Source organism: Schistocerca piceifrons, chromosome 5 (genome assembly GCF_021461385.2).
Source record: "Schistocerca piceifrons isolate TAMUIC-IGC-003096 chromosome 5, iqSchPice1.1, whole genome shotgun sequence".
Taxonomy (NCBI): domain Eukaryota; kingdom Metazoa; phylum Arthropoda; class Insecta; order Orthoptera; family Acrididae; genus Schistocerca; species Schistocerca piceifrons.
In genome coordinates, this window is record NC_060142.1 from 262481413 (window position 1) to 262507539 (window position 26127).

The 26127-nt window shown below is 43.2% G+C and overlaps 1 protein-coding gene and 1 pseudogene across 2 annotated transcripts in view; both read left to right on the forward strand.

Annotated features, from left to right (window-relative positions):
- Nucleotides 1-26127, forward strand: part of LOC124797980 (E3 ubiquitin-protein ligase AMFR-like) — a 331734-nt gene that overhangs the window by 95631 nt on the left and 209976 nt on the right. The window lies entirely within an intron of this gene.
- On the forward strand, nt 17153-17269 carry LOC124799821 (annotated as a pseudogene).

Here is a 26127-nt window from a genome sequence, read left to right on the forward strand (position 1 = left end):
TGTGTGCCTCGGTCGTATGCAGTCCTGATTGTGGCGCTCACCTGCACGGCGCCAAACACGCATACGACCATCATTGGCACCAAGGCAGAAGCGACTCTCATCGCTGAAGACGACACGTCTCCATTCGTCCCTCCCATTCACGCCTGTCGCGACACCACTGGAGGCGGGCTGCACGATGTTGGGGCGTGAGCGGAAGACGGCCTAACGGTGTGCGGGACCGTAGCCCAGCTTCATGGAGACGGTTGCGAATGGTCCTCGCCGATACCCCAGGAGCAACAGTGTCCCTAATTTGCTGGGAAGTGGCGGTGCGGTCCCCTACGGCACTGCGTAGGATCCTACGGTCTTGGCGTGCATCCGTGCGTCGCTGCGGTCCGGTCCCAGGTCGACGGGCACGTGCACCTTCCGCCGACCGCTGGCGACAACATCGATGTACTGTGGAGACCTCACGCCCCACGTGTTGAGCAATTCGGCGGTACGTCCACCCGGCCTCCCGCATGCCCACTATACACCCTCGCTCAAAGTCCGTCAACTGCACATACGGCATGCTACCAGTGTTAAAGACTGCGATGGAGCTCCGTATGCCACGGCAAACTGGCTGACACTGACGGCGGCGGTGCACAAATGCTGCGCAGCTAGCGCCATTCGACGGCCAACACCGCGGTTCCTGGTGTGTCCGCTGTGCCGTGCGTGTGATCATTGCTTGTACAGCCCTCTCGCAGTGTCCGGAGCAAGTATGGTGGGTCTGACACACCGGTGTCAATGTGTTCTTTTTTCCATTTCCAGGAGTGTATATTTGACAAAGATCATTGACGTAGCGCTAGAAGGGGTATTACACTGTCGCCATATTTCTCGTCAAAGTTCAAGATGGCTGACAACAACAACTTGTTATTAACCGCAGCAGTTGTATATACCACAATTGCACTGTGTGCACATGCGGAAGAGAAGCGGGGGAAAAAAAGGAAACATACCTGGGTGAAGCCGTGGCTTTTACGACGACACGACAAAAGCATTCAACAAAACTTGTTACGTGAGCTTATAGTGGAGACGTCAAGTCGTACATCCATTACTTAAGAATGGATGAGCATACATTTCTGTATGTGTTCAGTGAAGTGTATCCTCATATCAAAAAGCACAATATTCACTTAAGAACTGACACATCTGCAGAAGACAGGCTCACTGTAACACTCTGATTCCTTGCTACAGGAGAGGGTTGGGTTGCCTTGGGTCTGGTCTCCGATCTTCTTAATCTGTTTTTGTATACAGGGTGCCTCACGTTGTAAAGCGCCTCGTCAGCTTCATACATCTCTATTAATTTTGTAGTTGCCAGCACACACCAGTCGTATTTACCAGTAATGTTTATAAAAACACTATAGACGACAGAACGCTGCAGCGATGCTAGCGCTCCATGTGGTAACATGTCACATTGCAGTGAACAGAAGACAAACGACTTCTTTGGTCAAATCTACAGCGAGGCCCTAGATTTGATCAAAACAGTTGCTCTCTCGGTGCTGCTGTATTCTGCAGCGTAGCTCGAGGAAACGAATTATTTCTGCTAGAACCAGCTTCCGAATAAAATGTAGGTAAAATGCTGCCCAAAATAAGATTGTCACAATGTACAAACACCTGCCATATGTTGAAGTCAAGTCTACTATGCAGAAAGGAAATTCATAGCGTTGTCGGAAAGATTGAGTTCTGCACCTCTGAAATTGTTTTCCGCTACTTATGGAACCAACCATGCCGGACTTCCGAACGAATGATAAAATACGGAGGGCGATGTAAGTGCGCGGTAGGTATCAGTAGTGTGTGTGTGTGTGTGTGTGGGGGGGGGGGGGTGTTTTGCGCAGCTGAGTACGTGGATTTGTGTGATCTCTGGCGCGGTAATGTGCTGCCCGTTGCCAGCAGTGCACGGAAGTTGGAGACAACTGGCGGAGGTTGTGCCCAGGGCACCGGCGGCCGAGACGCCAGCCCAGCACTGCAGCCGCCCGGCCGGAGCGGCATCGATCAGCCGCCAGGCGGGTCTGTGGCCGCCACGCCGCTTATGCGAGGCCCCGGCAAGTGAGGGCTCCGTAGCCGCCAGACGCCCCTATCACTTCCGCTGTCGTGGCGAGGGCAAGGCGGTCGGGAAGGGGATCGCAGGGCGGACTCGAATGCGGATGTACACAGCTGGTCATTAACACCGTGAAGAAGTCGTTTAGCAGACGTCAAGGCGGCATCAGATGTGAAACCTGAGAGGGGAGTAGGGTAACACGGTAGCTTAACCTCCATGTTGGGTTGGGTTGTTTTGAGGGAGGAGACCAGAAAGCGAGGTCATCGATCTCAGCGAATTGGGGAAAGACGGGGAAGGAAGTCGGCCGTGCCCTTTCAAAGGAACCATCCTGGCATTTGCCTCGAGCGATTTAGGGAAATCACGGAAAACCTAAATCAGGCTGGCCGGACGCGGGATTGAACCGTCGTCCTCCCGAATGATCCTCGATGTTCTTCAGTGTTCAGCGTATAAGCAGTACACGAAACCAAAGAAAAAAACTTGGAGAAGGAATTAAATTTCAGGGAGAAGAAATAAAAACTTCGAGGTTTATCGATGACATTGTAATTTTGTCAGAGACGTCTAAAGACTTGGAACAGCAGTTGAACGAAAGAAATGGTATCATGAAAAGAGATACCATGAACATCAACAAAAGTAAAACGTGAGAAAATGTAATGTAATCGTATAAATTCGGACGATGCTGAGGGTATTAATTAAGAAGTGAAACATTAAAGCCACTAGATGAGTTTTGCTACTTCTGCAGTAAAGAAACTGATAATCGCCGAAGTAGGATCGGTATAAAACGTAGACTGGCGATGGCAAGAAAAGAATTACTGAGAGAGAGAAATTTAGCAACGAGTATAAATTTAAACGTTCCGAAGTTTTTTCTGAAGGTACACACATCAAAAAAAGTTTTCCATCACTTCGGTTCTGAGAGTTCCGGTACCTGTACAGAAAATTGGAATAGAGATCAACTTACGAGGGGCGTTTGAAAAGTCCGTGCAAAGTCCGAGAGATGGTACCACTGGCGCGTATCGAGGTCATGTTTAGTTAGTAGCATCTTTGGAAAGAACGCACACCAAGTTTCAGCCATATTGGTCTATTTCTTTGTGTTTCGCATTCGTATGAATCAAGAAAGTCTAGTGATTGTGAAAAATGGACGAAAAAGAATTTCGTGTGGTGATTAAACATTACTTTATGAAAGGCAAAACGCCGCAGGAGACTAAAGAGAAGCTTGATAAACATTACGGTGATTCTGCACCTTCGATTAGGACAGTCTATAAGTGGTTTCAAAAGTTTCAGTGTGGCCATATGGGCACAAGTGATGCTGAACGTTCTGGACGACCTGTGGAGGTTACGACTCCAGAAATCATTGATAAAATCCGTGATATGGTGATGGATGACGTGGGCATCTCGAATGAATGGGTACATAATATTTTGCATAAACATCTGGACATGAGAAAGCTATCCGCAAGATGGGTTTCCCGATTGCTCACGCTTGACCAAAAACGGAATCGTGTGAAGTGTTGCAAGGATGGTTTGCAGCTGTTCAGAAAGAATCCGCATGACTTTAAGCGTCGTTCCGTCGCTGTGGATGAAACATGGATACATCACTATACTCCTGAGACCAAAGAACAGTCTAAACAATGAGTTACCAAGAGAGAATCTGCACCAAAAAAGGCGAAGCCCATTCCTTCGACAGAAAAAAGTTATGGATACTGTCTTTTGGGATTCGCAAGGGATAATCCTCATCTACTATCTGGAAAAGGGTAAAACTATTAAGGTGCATATTATTCATCGTTCTTGGAGCGTTTGAAAACTGAGCTGCAAGGAAAACGCCGGTGACTGGACCGCAAAAAAGTCCTTTCTCCATCACAACAATGCACCAGTACATACGTCAGCAGTTGTGGTCGCAAAATTAATGGAAATAGGATTCCAACTCGTTTCACATCCCCCCTATTCTCCAGACTTGGCTCCCTCGGAATACTATTTGTTCCCCAATTTGAAGAAATGGCTTGCGGGACAAAGATGTTATTCAAATGAGGAGGTGATTGCAACAACTAATAGCTATTTTGCAGACTTGGACAATTCCTATTATTCCGAAGCGATCAACAAATTGGAACAGCGTTGGACGAAGTGAATAAGTTTAAAAAGAGACGATGTCGAAAAATAAAAACAATTTACCCCAAACACGTAAGTAGTTTTTATTTTTGTACATACTTTTCAAACGCCCCTCGTAAACTTCATTTCCGCCCATTTTATTGCTCATGAAATCCACACATTGCAGTTTTACTATCATACAGGAAGACCTTCAGAGATGATGGTCCACATTGCTGTACACACCGGTACCTGTAATACCCAGTAGCACGTCCTCCTGCATTGATGCATGCCTGTATTCGTCGTGGCGTACCATCCACAGGGTCATCAAGGCACTGTTGGTTTCAGTTTAATCAATCATTTCCATGCAACGTATTGTCCATAAAGCCTCTGTTTCACTTGTGATCCCTCTGGCAACACGTGTAGGCCCAGGGGATATTTTCACAATATTCTTTCTTCTTGTTTTCGAAGTTACATTAGGACATATTTTATTCCAGTTACACGTTTTGTCCCTCCCAATAAAAATTCCAACAGTGGAGAGTGGCTCATCAGTCATCATCTGACTCGTGGACTTGATCAGAATCTGAATCGTGGTCACTTCGTGTGATAAATTTCTCTGAAGAAGAGTCGTCATAGTTTCCGTTGTCTGGTACAGTTGAACTCTGAATCGTTGTTGAGTAACCAATCAAACTCGTTGTCTGTCAGCTTTGATCTCGCTCTGCACAGTGATATACCCGCTTGTTTGTGTTATCTTTTGATTGGATTAAAAAGGAACGAAATAAGCCAAGGAAAAATTACTTAATGACGGGGCGCGTGGAGTGCTTTGTACACTAAGGTGACACACTCCCAGTTTATTTTAAATTATTGTAGCTCACGGGGACGTATGACAACACAACTTCTCACTGTGCTAGCTGAAACAATACTGCAGGCATAGGTAGGGGCTTGCTATTATAAAAAAAAAAAAGAAAAAAAGAAAATGGAAATGTGCAGGACAATGTTGGTTGCGTTGGCGCAATTTATACACAGGCGCGCCCGCTCGAGGGTAAAGTCTCAGCTTACTGCATTGTGATGCTGTACGCAGAACTGGGACTCGCCTGAAATCGACCACTTGGCAAGTGTTGTTGGCGCACCACTTGGCGATCCTCTCCCTGCTACTGTGCTGATATTCCGTGGTACTGTAGAAGTTGCACTTTCAGTATGGTCACTTGCTTGCTGCAAACTTGCCGATTTCCGGGCTCAAACACACGACGGCCGAACCAACAATCTCCTCAGGCACTAGGCGCTTGGTAGCGATGAGATCATGTGTGGCGTTGGGTAATGCCCTCCTGAACCCGTTGATTCAATATTCGCTGTCATGGCATCCCGCAAAAGTGTTGCGGTACTATAAACCGCAGTTTCATAGTCTAAGATACTGACACGGTCAAATTCCGGCACGAGCTGGAGGACGTTTCTCCTTTTTACACCGGGCGCAACATGATCTACCCACAAACGACCCACATTCAGTGCGATTTATCAATGAGAAACTGTAATGTAGTTGCATTAATTTATTCTGAAGGCGGTGCTGATAGACAATAAAAGCGGGTTAAAAGCTGTGAGCTGTCTGGGGAAGTTAACCTTGCATTACTGAGCAACTGTTTCACCAGGTATCCAGTCTAGCTTACCAAATTCCCAACCAGACTAACATTAATTATAATCTTTTAATAGTCATACGGCAACCGGTGATTATATATATAAGAGAATTTAAATAAAAAGAAATAAATCAGTTTATATTTGGAAATTTATATTAACATTGATCATTGAAATTTCAGCATATCAAACTTGATTCATAACTAAACTGGTGCCTTATTTAGGATTGTGTAAATGTGAGTTTGTAATCTTACGGAACACATCAAATAGGGAGCCAAGATCGGGAGACTACATACAACACTGCATTCACAAAATAACACACGAAGAACGTTGAAACATATGCAAGAGGAAATTAACCACAACCAACCGATTCAATTTTCACTCAAAGAAATTACGTTCTTAGCGCAGTCCAATCCGTCATGAAATTACCACACACTGGTATACTAAATTCATACTAACTCTCTGTGAAATCTTCCCGAAGAGAATAGCTGAGGGCTACTTTGATGCTTACACCACATGCTTCACGTGGTCAACTTGGTTTACACAAAGAGTGTAACTCCACAATAATTTTGATAATTAAAATAAATTACATCGAAACGCAATTTACAAAAGAAAAACCTCGAACTGGTTACTATCGTCTTACTATTAACCTGATGGGTCAAACTATTGTATAAGCACGTGGTACTGGTCTCACAAAGCACACCCCACGTGGGTTGAACATAAAGAAAAGTTGCTATATTGAAAAATATTGTCAAGACGAGACTTTATAATCTCACGCACATTCGCATTTAAGATTGATGATCTTAGAGTTACTGATCACGTGGTTCCACTTTACTCACAAAGTGGTGACAAAGCAACTACCGGAAGATATTCTGAACTTCACACTCGAGTGCAAACAACAAAGCTCAGTGTGGAAATCTCCATAATCACCAAGCCCCAAAAAAGCAACAGTGGTTGTTTCTGCTGGGAAAGATATGGTCATCTCATTGTTTGATAGTCATGGAATGGTTTATCAGCACGTTGTACCTGCTCACACATTAGTAACTGGACAATACTACAGGAATATCCTTAAAACATTGCAAGTCCGTATCAAGCGCAAAAGACCTTTTGCTGAATATCTTGCAAAAATCAACGTGAAGTGCATCCCTCATTCTCCCTATAGTCCGGATTTAGCCCCATGTGACTTTTTTCTATTCCCTAACATGAAGAAACACCTTCGTGGGAGGCATTATCAATCATCAGAAGATGTGGTGAAGGCTGCCTGGGCGATTTTGAAGGACCTCTAAAAAAAAAATAATTCCAGCATGTATTTGAAGACTGGCAGATACGCTGTGAGAAGTGCATCGCATTCATGGGAAACTACTTTGAGAAGGACCATCAAAATCATGAGAATGAGTAAAAGTATGTTGTCAAAAAAATGATCATACTTCATTGAACAGCCCTCGTAAAAAGATCGGCAGTGTATTCAACAGTTCCTGGGAATTCTAAAGTATATGCAAATATTGTAGGCTCTAAAAGTGTTTTTATAAACGTGCTCGCCCTTAGACAGCACTCGCTTCCTTGTTTACTTTACCTAACATTAATGGTATTTTGCAACTTTCAAAACCACAATATTCTTTAATGACTGAGAAATTATTTCATTCTTATACAGGGTATCTTTTTTCTTGCAGGTAAGTGTACACTGGATCTGATGAGAAGCTGGGTGCTGGACCATCGCTTGTAAGTAGCCATGAAGTGTTAGTAGTGAAACAACCTATCAGATGAGTCCTCGTTGATGCGCCTCGTTGATTCCAGAGAAACAGGTTGACATTGAACGATATTAATGTAGAATATAAGTTTTTCCTTGACGTCTTAATAGTGGACAACGCAGTCGCAAGAAATCCGAAAAATTTAATAAGCATTGTTGAAACGAGATTATGGTTAATACCTCAGCGACCACGACATACACATTTTCACACTTTCCATATATTCAAATACAGGCAATGATTACTTGTGTGTAATTAGGTCTGGACCTACCTTGAAAATAAAAAAAAAATTGCTATCCCGATGACCAGAAATGCCTCATGACGTTTATATACAAATAAAATAATGTATTCAGTCACTGTTGCATTAATTTTTAATACCCACAGTGCTGTTCAGAGAAAAATCTGTCCTTTGTGGTCATTTCATTTGTACAGCCTAGTACATTATACAATCTCTCGTTTTCGATATCGTGTTCACTCTCGTTGCGGCTGGAAAACGATATGTATGAAACGTCCTGTTTTTCATATGGATAATTGTGCGGCCACTGAAATAGTTAACATCGAAACCTAATTTCAGTTAAATTACTCTGTTTTCGTTTGTTTTTAGCTTGTTACACATTGAGAACGTGGCTGTAAAAGCTACACTTGCCGATACTTATAATTCAGGCCCGTTATTCCCTTACACACACTGTCTACAAACAAAGTGAATTTTATTTTATTTGATGATGACTGTCACCACCGTCAGAATCGTGTGCTCCTGTACGCCAATGATAAAACAAATAGTATTTCAAAAGATTGTTTATTGTAACTTCCTGTCAAATTAAAACTGTGTGCCGGACCGAGACTCGAAGTGGAGTCCTTTGCCTTTCGCAGGCAAGTGCTCGTAACAACTGTTGTTCACTACACATGTTGTAAAACAATTGTCATATTACCGTAAACTACACATTTAAACATAGGTTTTCCACTGAGCATGCAATTAGTTGTGAATTTTAAAACATCAGCGTGCATAGGTGGGGCACAGGGCACCTATTTCGTATGTATCCGGTATTGGGGAGACAAGTGTTACCCACGAGGATGGATTGCTGGAACTTTCTATTCGCTTGCAAAGTACTTTCCACCATAAAGGGGACTTGCGGAGTAGAGATGTGATTATGAAAGTACCGTTACGGTACAGTGAAATACGCACATCAAAAAAGTTTTGCTAAACCCGGTTCCGAGAATTCCAGAGCCTGGACAGAAAATTGGAATAGAGATCAACATAAACATCATTTCCGTCCTTTTTACTGCTCATGAGCCGGCTCTGTGGCCGAGCGGTTCGAGGCGCTTCAGTCCGAAACTGCGCTGCTGCTACGGTCGCAGGTTGGAATCCTGCCTCGGGCATGGATGTGTGTGATGTCCTTAGGTTAGTCAGGTTTAAGTAGTTCTAAGTCTAGGGGACTGATGATCTCAGAAGTTAAATCCCATAGTGCTTAGAGTAATTTGAAACATATTGCTCATGAAAACAACACATTGCATTTTGTACCACCATACAGCGTGACCTTCAGAGGTGGTGGTCCAGATTGCTGTACACACCGGTCCCTTTAATACCCAGTAGCACGTCCTCTTGCATTGATGCATGTCAGTATTCGTCGTGGCATACTATCCACAAGTTCATCAAGGCACTGTTGGTCCAGATGGTCCCACTCCTCAACGGCGTAGATCCCTCAGAGTGGTTGATGGGTCACGTCGTCCATAAACAGCCCTTTCCAATCTATCCCAGGCATGTTCGATAGGGTTCATTCCTGGAGAACATGCTGGTCACTCTAGTCGAGCGATGTCGTTGTCCTGAAGGAAGTTATCCACAAGATGTGCACAATGGGGGCGCGAATAGGCGTCCATGAAGAATGCCTCGCTAATACGCTGCCGATATGGTTGCACTATCAGTCGGAGGATAGCATTAGCGTATCGTACAGCCGTTACGGCGTCTTCCATGGTCACCACCGGCCCCATATAATGCCACCCCAAAGCAGCAGGAACCCACCTTGCTGCACTCGCTGGACAATGTGTGTAAGGCGTTCAGCTTGACTGGGTTGCCTCCAAACACGTTTCCGACGTTTGTTTGGCTGTACGCATATACGACACTCATCGGTGAAGAGAACGTGATGTCAATCCTGAGCGGTCCATTCGGTATGTTGTCGGGCCCATCTGTACTGCGCTGCATGGTGTCGTGGTTGCAAAGATGGCCCTTGCTATGGACGTCGGGAGTGAAGTTGCGTATCATGCAGCCTATTGCGCACAGTTTGAGTCGTAACACGACGTCCTGTGGCTGCACGAAAAGCGTTATTCAACATGGTGGCGTTGCTGTCAGGGTTCCTCCGAGCCATAATCCGTAGGTAGCGGTCATCCACTGCAGTAGTAGCACTTGGGCGGCCTGAGCGAGGCATGTCATCGACAGGTCCTGTCTCTCTGTATCTCCTCCATGTCCGAACAACGTCGGTTTGATTCACTCAGAGATGTCTGGACGCTTCCTTGGAGGAGAGCCCTTGCTGGCACACAGTAACAATGCGGACGCGATCGAACCGCGGTATGGACCGTCTAGGCATGGTTGAACTACAGACAATACGAGCCGTTTATCTCCCTCCTGGTGGAATAAATGGAACTGACCGGCTGTCCGATCCCCTCCGTCTAATAGGCGCTGCTCATGCATGGTTGTTGTTTACATCTTTGAATGGGTTTAGTGACATCTCTGAACAGTCAGAGAGACTGTCTGTGACACAATACCCACAGTCAACGTCTATCTTCCCGAGTTTTGGGAACCGGGGCAATGCAAAACTTTTTTTGACGTATTACGAATATATTCTAGCCTCTATATCTTAGCGATAGCGCAACGCACTTTCCATCATAACCAACGTTTTGACACCAGTAAAAGGTAGCAAGACACCAAACAGTGTGTGAGGCAATGAAGTGATACCCCGGCCGCGGTGGTCGCGCGGTTCTAGGCGCTCCAGTCCGGAGCCGCGCTGCTGCTACGGTCGCAGGTTCAAATCCTGCCTCGGGCATGGATGTGTGTGATGTCCTTAGGTTAGTTAGGTTTAATTAGTTCTAAGTTCTAGGGGACTGATGACCACAGCAGTTGAGTCCCGTAGTGCTCAGAGCCATTTTTGAAGTGATACCGCAACTGTTCACAGATAAGCTTGTTTGTGTTAAGACTTCAACCGGAGCAAAACGAGGTTAATGATCTTAGGAATTGGTAAGTAATTACAAACCACTGGACTTTAATGATTCACCGTGCCGTTTTCTCTTGGATAACTTCCTGATGATGAAATTGTGATGTCAGAACGCGAAGCAGTTGTTAGTGTTTAGTAATGCAACTAGTACGTGGTAAACAGCGATCGAGGACTTGAAACAAGTCTTATTACCCATGAACCGACTCGGGGCCGTCGTCTAGCTTGTAACGTTCTTGTTTGAAGAGCATAAGCTCGTCATTTGTGGTTTTGTACTTCTCTGCATATTAGCGGATAAACTATATTCAACCGATGATGTACTCAGGTGTCCGGGCTCATTGTAAACTGTATATTCAAATTACTTAGTGCGATCATGCACTAAATGAAAGTATGCAAATACAAAGAGGTTTTTAAGGAATTAGTATTACACGCACACAAATAGCTTCATGCTTGTAATTAGCAGAGAACAAAGCTCTTGGAAAGTAGAAGTAAAAAATTGTCTAGTGAAGTCCTGATGAATCAAAGCTTAAAGAAGAAACTCCGCCTAGGCACTCACCTTTCTTACCGAACGACCCTACAAGCACTACTCACATGCCTAATGTTTCCCACACTCCGTATACTCGTTTATACGTATTTTTCTGGACTTACATCACTACTTGGTTTGAATCCTGAGCTGGTACTTAATCTTAATCTGTTGAAAAACTTCACAACGAAAGACTGATTAAAGATATTTCCGTATAATTATAAGTCGGAAACTGATGGCTTTTTAGTAATTTTTCATGTAGCCACACCGTTATTCCAGTTTGCACAGGACTACGTGGCAGTGTTTTTATGGTGTATTTCAACAACACTTCATCACCACACCAAGGTAATGAAGGGAAAAATGTTCTTACTATATGTAATCTATAACGTTTCTCTCTTACAACATTTTTGACACTTTTTCCTTTATTTTATTGTTGAGAATTAACATTCCGTTGAAAGAAGGTGTGAACAAACCACCATTCATGTTGCACAATTCTAGCACTCTTCCGAAAAGATTTTGTTGCTGCACCACGTTTAGGACCACGAAACCAATCCTCCTCCTACCACATTCTATTTTACCTACTATTCGACTGAATCACTACATCCCATTTAACGACTAACCCACAAATTATCATTTCGCTGCCATTTTCCAATATTCGGTTCCTGGTTAAGCTTTTAGTATAAGCACCGAATTTTTTTGTCGTAGCAAGCAGTTTCGAATCAGGACAACTTTAGATTGCCCCTCAAGGTACTGAAATAATTCATTTTTTTAGTACGTACGGATTGCAGCCCCGAGCGATTTATTGTTATAAGCAGCAGCTTCTTCTTCTTCTTCTTCTTCTTCTGCTGCTGCTGCTGCTGCTGCTACTACTAGTACTACTACTACTACTACTACTACTACTACTCCTACATCTATCCAAGAGTGGTGAACTTGTTATGAAACATTTCGTCGAATATATAGGGTGTAAAAAGGTTACAAAATCTTAGTGTGCAGAATAGATTAAAATACTTACGAAAATATCACAGGTGCAGTTTTCCCCAATATGGGTTCCTGTAGAATTTACCGCTAGTGATTTTCAGAGACAGTGTTCAAATTGCCGTGTAATGAATTCTGTTTCAGAAATGTTATTGAAAACATCATCCATATACATTAATGCACAACTGGCACTGCCTGCTAATGATGGTCTAATACGCTCGAAACAATAAAGTAGTTCACGAATAATGGCTGCAGCTTCAACCAAAAGAACAGTCTGCTCTCTGGAGTGTCCGTGGGTGTCTCGTACATCAAATGCTCCGTCTCCTTCCACGAAAAGAAATCCTTAGGACTGAGATCGGAAGAACATAGTGGGGAATCCAACAATAGGGAGAAACATCCTCTAAACGTTCTGGCATCAACGGCAAAATGTGATGGGGCCTCGACATGCTGGAACCGTAATCGTTGCCTGACGGCCAGCGAGACACTCAACATTTCAGGAAGGGTCGATTATTTTCTCTACCGAGGGTGTTAGGCAGAAGATACGGCCCAATCAGGTGGTCTTGAACAACACCAGCCCATACATCCATAGTAAGTCAGTAGATGCTATAACAAGTTAGTTGCTTTTGAATTTTCCAATTCCGAGAGTGAATATTGTGGCTGTTGAAAATTTTTTCCCTTGTGAACGCAGCCTCATTAACAAGAATAAACCACACTTTGGAATTCAGGTATGTTTACTGTTTGATGTAGACAGCCTTGGCAGAATTCGAAGCAACGGGCAAAGTTAACAGCTGATAGGTTATTACGTTCTGATACTTGAATGGATGCATACTCGTCTTATGCTGGATGTTCCACATATTGGCGTTGGGGGTATTAGTTCCCTGACTATCGATCGTGTGCCTGTGCATGGGTTGTCCTCAGTTCACTATCTTCCGCAAACTGAATAGTTCGCAGACTGCGAGGTCTACCAGTTCCACTTTGATCTTGTCGAAGAAATCCTGTTTCACGAAGCCGCCTATTAAGTCTTTGAAATATGACACGAATTGCTAAGCTACTCCTTGGAAATAGGGCTGCCAGACTGTTGCAGCATACCTCCCATAAGAGGTGCAAGTCTACTAACCCGCTTAGAATGTAATCAGCGATCTAGAATCTGTAAACATCATTACAAACCTTCATGTAAACACAAAATAACAAACAGTAATCATGTAATTATTTATCCAACGCCGGCACTGCTAAGCCTTCCTGACAGTAAGATTCCTCAGTCCGCGTGTCGCATACGAAATAGTGAAAAGAATTGTGAACGTTTGCCTAAAAGGGAATTCCAGCGCCAACTCCTTCAAAGACCCCAAGCAGGGAAACGGTGCACCTGTGACATTTGTGTCACTAAACAAAGTTGTTTCTTTTTATCTTCGCGAAACATAAAATTGAGTAAGTAGATTTTTTACACCCTGTATATATAGACTCCTGACTCGTCTCACAAAGCGCGCAGCATCCAGCGCACTTGGCCTACAGAGTATTCATATTATTTCGAAACGCATCCCTGTTGATTTTTGAACACATTCTAAGTTAATTTCTGAACGAATCATAAATTGATTTTTGAATGCGTGCGTAGTGTACGTGATGTCTGCCAGGGGAATCCCCGTCGCATCTAGAGGGGAAAAAAACCCTTCCCGCAGTTTAAAGTGGACGGGGCGACACGAATAGGTGAATACCAGTCTCTGTTTATGTGGTTAATTCGGTATGCCAGTGATAAGCGTTTTTACATATCCAAGAAAATGAAATTTTGACAGAAAATTTTTGCCAGTTCGCTACACTACTGAGCGTCTGTTGTACAGTCCCCGGTTAGCAGTCGCCTAAGTTTTATTCTCTGAATAGAGCGGAAAACGCGTTGTATGAACACGTAATAACGCCTGACCGGAGAATAAACGCGGGATAATTAAACCGGTGATTGTGGCAGGGTTAGTGAAGTTAGCGCAGAAGTTTTGACAATGGCAGGAATGGTTACAGAATTAGTGATAAGTTTGTTTGTTAGGATGTGGAAGGAGAAGAAACTGGGACTTCACACAAATTATACGGGAGAATGAAGATTCCAGATTTATATCAAAATTTCGTACTAATACTACTTTTCGATCTCATGCTTGAGAAACCCTATTATATGAATGAAATGTGAAACTATTTCCTTTTGCTTGAAGTAGGCCTAATAGGCATTTGATGTTGGTATTTCATGAATTATATTCTGTCCTGTTATTTATGTAAATGACCATTTTTGACAAAAACAGCCTCGCTTATTTGACTTGTGTTAAAATAGGTGCAATATTAGAAAGGCCTATTTAGTTTTATCTAGCAGACAGTGAAAAATAGACGTAATCAAATCGAGAAACCACAGCAGCCTTGGGTACTATTCGTATTAACAGCTTATTCAGTATTAGACAGCGACATTTTGATTTTTCAGATGGCAAAACGTTTGACGATCTTTGATGAGGTGATGGATTCTTTCGCAAAAAGGAAAGCACGCTTTGTGAAACCGTAGCAGGGTTAGAGAGACAAAACGCTGGGACCTAAAGATTGTACTATCTTTCTTGTCTCTTGTCTTTACTGGTTTTATGTTTCATATACTTCATTTTATGTTACACAAATGAGAAAGTTAGTAGCTAATAGCCAATAAAGAGTTCAAATTTTCTGACGAGTTCGTATTTTCCCGGTCACAAACAATCTCACACAGTATCGAGGTGTGTGTGTGTGTGTGTGTGTGTGTGTGTGTGTGTGTGTGTGTGTGTGTGTGTGTGTGTGTGTTTTTTAAGTGGGGTAGGATGTCAAATCGGCCGTTTGTGAGCAGCAGAGGCACCATAGGAAATTTTAATTTCCACTGTCCTTAATATAGGTTTAATGACTTGCATTACAATATATTCAAGTTTGATTTCCACAGAGCGAAATACAGTGACGTGCGATAGAACGCTGTGTGAAGAGGTGTGGCACTGCACTTTGGCACCTTAACACCAAATAACATGTCCCACATTTCCTCGAACATAGAGTTTTACATATCAAACTCTTCAGGTAGATGTGCACTACAAAATGAATATATTTTTGGAAAAATAGATTTTTAAATTTTTGGCGACGTATCTCAATTGCTGTAGGGGGAAGTGGGGCACGCCTATAAAGTTTCTGCCCCGGTTCGGAAATACCGTAGATCCGGGGCTGGCCTTAAACCTAACTTCCATCACCAGTAACAATCTGTGAACGAAAATTAAGATCATCTTGAAGTAGTTATTAAAGCTCCTTACAGACTTCCACATGATGATGTCTGTTATTTTGTAAGTAGTCGTGGCACAAACTTCGCTGCAATCCTTCTCATGTCCAATACTTCTGACAAAATATATTCACATGTGTTATCTCTTACTTCCAAGGTCGTGGACGGTGTAACACAGAGAATCAGATCCCTCGCTTTCTGAACATTTTATGGTGTAGTGGAAGTTAACAGTCGTCCAGAGTGTTTGTTTTCATCAGTTGGTGTCTCTTTTTCGATTTTGATGTACTTACCACCAGTCTTTGTCTGACCCAACCGTTTACTCCAGAAGCTTGCATCTACATATGGTGCGTTTCGGCACCTATTTTTGGAACTTCAAACGAAAACTGTGTAGGCACTCATTGCTCTTTCAGGTCAGCTATCGCGAAACTGCGAACTCACTGAAACACGACAATGGAAATATGATCACCAACAACTAACCGAACCGGTGTCTTGTCATCTCTTAACCAGTTGCGCGCAGAATTCTAATTTCACCGAACTTTTAGATGCCACTCCGTACCCCGGGCTTAGCGAGACTAACAGACTCAACATACGAAACACCAAATAACAATAAAAGTGTAGGTTTTGCCGGATGATGAAGAAGGGTATAATTTGCATGCAGCTTTTCTCTTGCGAAGTATTTTTATATCGGAAGATGTTAGCTGCAGTGGGCGATCTCTGAAGAGAGAAAACTTTAAAACTTCGTACCTGTCATGAACGTCATTGACACCAGCCTTCAACAGCTGTGAATGGTGGTGGTGGGCGGGTCCATGACGCATCGGCTTTGTGCGTCCCCCGGATATGGGTCGGTGGGCGCGAGGTGTTAACGCATGCGCAGTGGCGCGCGTCCTCCCCTCCCGAGCGTGCTGAGCATCTGCGAGTGGGACGGCGGCGCGGTAAGCTGAGCGTCTCGCGACCGGTTTACATTCCGCCAAGCTGCGGTTGCGCAACACGGATGACGGGACCCAGATTACGGCGCTGTTCCCCGTGTCGTACCACGTTAACAGGCGCCAGTCAGCGGCCGAAAAATTATTCGTGGTTGTAAACTGCACAACGAGAGGATACAAGTGGCTGATACGTAATTAATACTACAGATTACGTACATGAAATACGCAAATGATTAGATTTACATGCAGCGTCCTCGACATAAAAAGTCGAACTGCAACTGTGCGAGGGTGCGGTTAAAGATCCTTGCACTCTGTGGCCACCTCACTGTACTTGGCTAGAAACGGGGTGTCACTAGAAAGCAAAAGCAAATACTTAACTATTCCGCTCCTGATTTACCTGTTGCAGCGAATGCCTGTATTTATTGTGAACAACAAAATTAACTGTTACAACCCAAGGGAAAAAACCGATATTTGTACTGAATCATTTGAAAATTCAAGTGTGACCCGGCCAGAAAATTTATTCAGTTTTATTTTTACTTCCGCGTAAATCATTTTCAGGGTTGAACACTTACGCGTTTTTTTTTTCTACTGACTTTCATTTGTATGAACTAGTTTTCGGCTCATTAGGCTATCTTCAGATAACTACTGGCTATTGTTTACCTTCAATATGGAATTGCTCTATCAAGAAGTGACTGAAGAATCCATAAATAACGTCATTCATTCATTTCGTCTTCGGGCAAAAAAATTCCATATGATGCAGTAAAAACAGAAAAATGAGACACCCTATTAGCCTTAAGGCAACGGCCTTGCCGCAGTGAATACACCGGTTCCCGTGAGACCACCGAAGTTAAGCGCTGTCGGGCGTGGCCGGTACTTGGATGGGTGACCATCCAGCCGCCATGCGCTGTTGCCATTTTTCGGGGTGCACTCAGTCTCGCGATGCCAGTCGAGGAGCTACTTGACCGAATAGTAGCGGCTCCAGTCGAAGAAAACCATCATAACGACCGGGAGAGCTGTGTGCTGACCACACGCCCCTCCTAGCCGCATCCTCAACTGGGGATGACACGGCAGTCGGTTGGTCCCGATGGGCCACTTGTGGTCTGAATACGGAGTGCTATCAGCCTTACCTTGAAAAACATGTAATTACAGTCTGGTGACCCAAGCAATATAGTTACTCTTTAACAGAATTGACATAGTTTTCAGCAAGTGCAGTATACATTTTTCAAAATAAAATTCAGTCGCCTGTTGCAAATATATTAATTGGCGTAGTTTGCTCTGACATGCCACTGTCGATGATAAAAATTGCAAATGTACTATCCTGGTACTGCATATGTGGAAACTCATATTAACATGGAAAAGCACTTATACCACTCAATCCAAAACGAAAAGCGTTTTTACTTACTTCGTATCTGAAATAATGCGTTTTCTGTCAGCACAGTGTCTCTACATCTACATGGATACTCTGCAAATCACATTTAAGTGCCTGGCAGAGGGTTCATCGAACCACCTTCACAATTTTCTATTATTCCTATCTCTTATAGCGCGCGGGAAGAATGAACACCTGTATCTTTCCGTACGAGCTCTGATTTCCCTTATTTTATCTTGGTGATGGTTTTTCCCTATATAAGTCGGTGTCAACAAAATATTTTCACATTCGGAGGAGAAAGTTGGTGATTGGAATTTCGTGAGAAGATTCCGTCGCAACGAAAAACGGCTTTCTTTTAATGATGTCCATCCCAAATCCTGTATGATTTCTGTGACACTCTCTCCCATATTTCGCGATAATACAAAACGTGCTGCCTTTCTTTGAACTTTTTCGATGTACTCAGTCGTATCTGGTAAGGATCTCACACCGCGCAACAGTATTCTAAAAGAGGGCGGACAAGCGTAGTGTAAGCAGTCTCCTTAGATCTGTTACATTTTCTAAGTGTGCTGCCAATAAACGCAGTCTTCGGTTAGCCTTCCCCACAACATTTTGTATATATTCCTTCCAATTTAAATTGTTCGTAATTGTAATACCTAGGTATTTAGTTGAATTTACGGCTTTTAGATTAGACTGATTTATCGTGTAACCGAAGTTTAACGCGTTCCTTTTAGCACTCACGTGGATGACCTCACACTTTTCGTTATTTAAGGCCAACTGCCACTTTTCGCACCATTCAGATATTTCTCCTAAATCGTTTTGCAGTTTGTTTTGATCTTCTGATGACTTTATTAGTCGATAAACGACAACGTCATCTGCAAACAACCGAAGACGTCTGCGCAGATGGTCTCCCAAATCGTTTATATAGATAAGGAACAGCACAGACATAACGTACTGGAAATGCGCAGTCTATTTTTCTTAGCGAAACATAAGATGATGATGATTTTTCAGGCAAACAATCTGCATGATTGTCTGGGCACTATGTGTGATCTGGTTTGTCAACAGGGAGACATTATTTCGCGAGTAATGTTAAAAATCCTTGTCGATGCAAGATATATATACTGTACATATGTCGTCACACGGACATCAACCGACACCGGGCAAGCGACTGCCAAGTAAAATGTCTCCCCTGTACGTGAATATACACAACGGATGCACTACTGCAGGTTGTAGACACATGGTTGACAACATACCGAAGTTTCGGACTGGCCGTGAGCCGTGCTCGGATAGCCGGATAGCCTAATGGTAGCCGGCGCGGTAGCTCAGCGTGTTCGGTCAGAGAGCTGCTTGGCCTCTATAATAATAAAAAAATAAAATAAAATAAAAAAAGCTGAGTGAACGGAGTGGAAGGATCAACAAACGAACTTGAGCGGATGTCATGTGACGTCCGCAACGACCAAACACAACGATCAACAAACAAAAAACAAAAATGATAAGGCTACTGCTCGCGATAAGCCGGAAATCAGAGTCGTCATTCCACCATACAGCTGATGGTTGTCCATATTCACAGTTAATGGATACATTTCATTACGGCTGTAGTCGCTGCTGAGCCCAAGGAACATTGCATCGTAACTCCGAATAACACAGGCACTGCATAAATGGTTCAAATGGCTCTGAGCACTATGCGACTTAACTTCTGAGGTCATCAGTCGCCTAGAACTTAGAACTTATTAAACCTAACTAACCTAAGGAAATCACACACACCATGCCCGAGGCAGGATTCGAACCTGCGACCGTAGCGGTCGCTCGGTTCCAGACTGTAGCGCCTAGAACCGCTCGCCCACATAGGCCGGCCGTAAGGGCTTCCCAGTGTGTGGAACTCCTGCAACGTAGTTGAAACAACGTTGGCATCATGAGGGCGGACGTTATGTTGGCAGCCGTTTTGTGGGAAGCCGGTACACACATCCTCCATACACTCCCTATCTCTCCCCATCGGATTTCCATATTTTTGGATACATTCGTACAAATGGCTTGGATACGGACGAAGAAGCACTCTCCATAGTATAATCATGATTGCGTAGGCAACCGCAAACAGCTTTCCATGAAGACATTGACCGTTCTGTCCCCAAGGGAGATAAATACACTACTGGCCATTAAAATTGCTACACCTCGAAGATGACGTGCTACAGACGCGAAATTTAACCGACAGGAAGAAGATGCTGTGATATGCAAATTATTAGCAGTGAAATGTTGTGATGCCTCGTGTAAGGAGGAGAATGTCGTACCATCACGTTTCCTACTTTGTTAGCAGAATACGGAATCGGTGGGTGCAGGAGGGTAATGCGGAACGCCGTGCTGGATCCCAACGGCCTCTTATCACTAGCAGTCGAGATGACAGGCATCTTATCCGCATGGCTGTAACGGATGGTGCAGCCACGTATCGATCCCTGAGTCAACAGATGCAGACGTTTGCAAGGCAACCATCTGCACGAACAGTTCGACGACGTTTGCAGTAGCATGGACTATCAGCTCGGAAACCACGGCTGCGGTTACCCTTGACGCTGCATCACAGACAGGAGCGCCTGCGATAGTGTATTCAACGACAAACCTGGGTGCACGAATGACAAAACGTCATTTTTTCGGATGAATCCAGGTTCTGTTCACAGCATCATGATGGCCGCATCCGTGTTTGGCGACATCGCGGTGAACGCACATTAGAAGCATGTATTCGTCACCGCCATACTGGCGTATCACGCGGCGGGATAGTATGGGGTGCCATTGGTTACACGTCTCGGTCACCTCTTGTTCGCATTGACGGCACTTTGAAGAGTGGACGCTTCATTTCAGATGTATTAGGACCCGTGGCTCTCCCCTTCATTCGATACCTGCGAAACCCTACATTTCAGCAGGATAATGCACGACCGCATGTTGCAGGTCCTGTACGGGCCTTTCTGGACACAGAATATGTTCGACTGCTGCCCTGTCCAGCACATTCTCCAGATCTCTCAACAATTGAAAACGTCTGGTCAATGGTGGCCGAGCAACTGGCTCGTCACAATACGCCAGTCACTACTCTCGATGAACTGTGGTATCGTGATGAAGCTGCATGGGCAGCTGTACCTGTACACGCCATCCAAGCTCTGTTTGACTCAATGCCCAGGCGTATCAACGCCGTTATTACGGCCGAGGTGTTTGTTATGGGTACTGATTTCTCAGGATCTATGCACCCAATTGCGTGAAAATGTAATCACATGTCAGTTCTAGTATAATGTATTTGTCCAGTGAATACCTGTTTATCATCTGCATTTCTTCTTAGTGTAGCAGTTTTAATTGCCATGTATATGAAGTGTTATTGCGATTGCCGGCCGGAGTGGCCGAGCGGTTCTAGGCGCTACAGTCTGGAGCCGCGCGACCGCTACGGTCGCAGGTTCGAATCCTGCCTCGGGCATGGATGTGTGTTATGTCCTCAGGTTAGTTAGGTTTAAGTAGTTCTAAGTTGTAGGGGACTGATGACCTCAGAAGTTAAGTCCGATAGTGCTCAGAGCCATTTGAACCATTTTGTTATTGCGATTACTTTTGAATAGTTCCATGTGTCTCTTTCTCAATTGACTGCCTCTTATATTCAAATTTCCGTCGGTGTCTACTGCAAGTCTCCACACAAGTAAATCGAAGAAAAGGCTAAGACTGCAAAATTTCAAGGTGAGGCGTTATATTCAGAATTTTGAAACGTTGGCTTTTACAAATAAGGTAAGCAATAATATCACAAGTGTATATTCATACTCAATGAAAAATTAAACACTGAAAACCTTTATGACTTGTCGAAGCGACTGTAAACTCGCCCAGAAGAAACAGATGCACAAGCCGATGTGTCTACAGGTAAGTTGATGGGAAAACCAAAAAAGAGTGCTCGGATTAAAACGGGCGTAAGGCAGCGATACCATGATTCTCCTCTACTAACTGACGAGTATATCGAAGAAGCGGTAAACTACATGAAAGAATGGCCCAGATGTGGGATTAAAAGTTAGGTGGCTTAACGCCCCGTCGACGAGAGGTCATTAGAGACAGAACACTATCTGGAGTTAGGGAAGGATGGGAAATGAAATGAGCAGTGTTCAATTTCGTGAGCGATTCAGCGAAAACACAGAAAACCAAAATCTGGATGACCGAACGGGGATTTGAATAGCCGTCCTCGCGAAAGCTAGTCTATAGTAGATTTGGCGATAGATGATTCCAGGCAGTTGGCAGCAATGTTGCAAACTTTCAGCTGCGATTGCAAGCTTTCAACTGCGAAGCGCAATCGGCTGCAGACGTTAAAGCAGTTTTATGTTGAGCTGCGACAACTTGTGTTTATCAAACCCGCCGCTAACAAATCTAGCAGCCCTCGATGAAGATATGGAAGAATTGTAGTACATGTTACTTCAACACAGAATACGGATTGAGAGTGAATCAGAAAGATGTTGAATTATTGAGGAGTAGCGTAATGAGATTAGTGACAAAAATCAAAATTGGGAATAGTTGAAGGAACTCAGCTTCGTCCGTCGTGTGGTGTTGTGTATACCAAGTTGTACAGAGGATATAAGATGCAAACTGTCCCAGACGACAGAAAACATTCGTACCCAAAAGGAACAGATGTCTTAATTTGAAGTAGTTTTAAAAATGTAAGTCAGTGCACATGACTGTAGGGAAATAAGTCGTGGTCAGTGGAAAGACCTGGGAATGAGAAGAATCGAAACTTTAATATATATTTTTACAGGAGGATGCCGAAAACTATGTGAACTAATAAAACTAGGCTCTCGACAGACTCCCTAAGAAAAGGAACATTTGGTAAACACTAACTAGAAGGGATAGGACGATAAGGCAGTATTAAGGTATCGGGGAGTAACTCCTGTAAAATAAAAAGGAGCTCTGGAGAACGAAATTGTAGACGAAGTGAGTTGGGAGTATATATTTAAAAAATTGGCGGGAAGATTAAATGCCACTCTAGAGACGAAAATATGTCACGGGAGAACGAATCGCTCTGGGGTGCATCAAATTCTTCAGAAAAGACAAGTGTTCTTCCTACGTCTTCGGAAGGTCTGCAAATTTCTCACTTTCATTTCAAGTTTTGAAAGAAGCAAATGTACATAAAAATAATAAAATTTTACGGATCTCTTTTCGTTGCGTAGCAATGAATTAAGAAATGAACTGCATGAAATACCCAGAAATCATTTTCGCGTAATTTGTTAAAAAGTTGCAAAGCATTGTGGATTTTTTAAACTGTTTTAATGCCGATGTACAGCGTAACAGGAGACGGCGGTTTGAGTATAATAATCATTTTAAATTTTAATTAACGTTTTGTAAGCAGAATTATGACATATTGAAGACGTTATGTCTTAATCAATTGGTGGCTAACTTTATCGATGAGTCACATTGCGTAGGCAGTGCAGTTGGAATGATTTGAAAGCTGATAACTGAAATTGCCAGTTCTTTGTAAGGTTGGCATGACGCATTGACAGTTACTAACGGGAACAGGAGCTAAGTCATGTTTTTGTTGCTTTTGGATGCGTCGAGTAGTTATTTTGGCTTGGCGCGTCCGATATAGCAGCAGCCTGGTTCATGGAATTTTCCCCGATATCGGTAGTCTTGCAAGGTCGGTGTAGCGCTCATGAGCTATGTCACTGGAGTTTATCATAGGGGACTAACGGTAATGCGTAGTCCATGCATTTTTATGTCGTTTCCTGTACTGTGCTTACGAAAGGATGGTGCAGCGACAACGCACTGACCGTCCCTGCCATAGGGTCATCGTCACAGGATGCTGACCGTAGCCAATTCGTTTACAAAACCAGTACTTGGAATATTTGTCGCAGTATTGTAGTGCGCGTGCTGCTTGTTGTCACTATAGCGTTCACGTGTAAATTATCATCTTTCTGTAGATGATTTCTTTGCTTCCATTATGAAATCTCAGTCTAATGACAGAGGCGAACTGTTTGCTTGGGAGATAAATGTTTCAAAATTCTACTTTATGCAGATGATGCTTGGTGCGAAACAAACCGCTTCAGTCATCTAAACAAACAATGTAATTTTGGCATCTCATGAATTACAGTTTAAAGCTTTGTGCGGCAAAGGTTCAAAGCGAAATAACGTCGCTGTGGACAACGTGTTTTCATTGTAGCACAACTCGACTAAAAGAAGAGATCCATTAATAGAACATATCCTGACGCGTAAGTCAATCGTTTGGTAATGGAAGAAAATGTGAGGAGTAAAAATTGTAGGGGGGAGACTAAGGCTAGGATACTGTAAGCAGATTTAAATGGATGCAGGTTGCAGCAGTTAAGCATAGATGAGACGGCTTGCACAGGACAGACTAACGTAGAGAGCTGCATCAAATCAATCTTCGGACTCCAGACGACGACGACAACCTGAAATACTTCATCCAAAGAAGCTAAAGACGAAGCTACTCAACGCCCAGAAATAGCAAAGTAATCTACCAACAATAGTTAAACTCTTTATAAACTATGACCCCTTCAGTTCAACGATGTACAAAATTTCAAAAGTGGGTTACGTGTAAAAGACCAAAGGGATCTCTCTCTCTCTCTCTCTCTCTCTCTCTCTCTCTCTCTCTCTCTCTCTCCACACACACACACACACACACACACACACACACACACATAGTACACAAATTAACGTCGTCAATAAATGAAAAATTTTATCGCTCTTGTGCTTTCTTATAACGGAGGAAATGTCGCTTATTTCGATGTTGTATTGCCTGATAAGAAACTAAACAGAGAATAAAGAACGAAATGCTTTTACTCTTGTTTTTATTTGATTTTTCCTTAAATAAACTAAAAGTTTGTTACATTCTCACATTGCAACAAACTTCATTTCGACCCATTGCGTCTCGTATCTAGAAACTTACGTCCATTTGACGTAAACTAAAACTTAGCATATATTTGAATTAATGGATCACAAAAACTAGAAGGTGTGAAACATATTTGACATAACATAAACTGTTTGATTACATCAGATGCGCTTTTCGTTCAGATAGATCCGTAGTGAAGAGAGCCTCCAGGTTGTAGAATATGTCAGAAAAACAAGAGTACACAAAAATGTATACAAAGAAAATCAAATATGCTAAAATACCTTGCTAATGTACCTATGGATTCAAACAACATCGAACAAAACAAAAAAACAAAAAAATCCGGGTGGGGATCCGAACTCAATACATTCAGAATGCGGTACACTACCCTAGTCACCGTTATCGCGTTAAGTTCTAGATCGAAGAGCCATCAGGACGGTATATAGCATAAGTTTCGCCCTTTCCCTATCGTTATTATCGCATATTTGTAATTACGGCATATCCAGTATCTTCAGGTTTATTTTGACTGTATTGATTTTCGTGAGAAGTTTGAGATCATTTCTTTTCCTAATGCTCGCGATGTTGATCCGACATTGTGTGCACTGGGCAACATCTAGTTTCTGCGCGAGAAATTAACATTTAGCTCTCGTTATAACCAAGCGTTGTAACTAATTGTATTGCTAACAAAGGGAACTACTTTGCTATGCATCAGAGCGAAATCCAGGGTCAAGAAAGTTCGTTTTCACGTTTTTAACTGTGGATAAGGGCCGCGATAAGGTAATCAGGTTTACGTAACATGAACCTTGGCCCTGGCTCTGGCTACTATCAAAGGTCTCGCTAGTTGTTTGAGGAAACAGATGAGGAGCCACGCTAATACCTCACTTATCTACTAAATTCCTGCAAGGTTGTTTTTCCTAATTCGCTCATTTGCTCGGCACAGGATCTGTACAGTCATCATATTGCAGACGAGCGTGTCCGTTTCATTTAAGAAGACCATTTTTTTCGTCGGAACAACACGGGATAGAAGGAAGTTGTGCAAAGCTTGTAAACGATTGACATTGAAGTTATTTTTTAACGTACGATAGCGGTTTCATAAGCCTGGTAAATTTTTCTGAAATAACGGAACATTTTTGTTGTGCCTCCATGGTTGGTAAACCTGGTTATTCCAAGGGCCATGTAAAGAATTTCAACAATGTACAACGTACAGTTCATTGGCTCAGTGTGTCAACTGTGATTGAAAATGGAGAAAATAGTTTCGTTCAGACTCTGTACAACCATTGAAGACTATTTACTTTTGGATTAATGAATTTAACGTAGTTGAACAAGCACCAAAAACGAATTTTGCATTGGCTAAAAAAAAAAAAAAGTTGGGATGCAAAGGAAGTGCTCTTTCGCCAGGATTATGCACCATCCCACACATCAGCGGTAACAAAGGCGAAACTGCATGAATTGGGCTTTGAACTGGTTGCTCATCCACTCTCTTCACCAGGATTTTAGCCCCTGTTCCCTAACTTGAAACTTCGCTTGCTGGGAAGAAATTATCATCCAGTGATGAAGCAATAGTTGCAGTCAA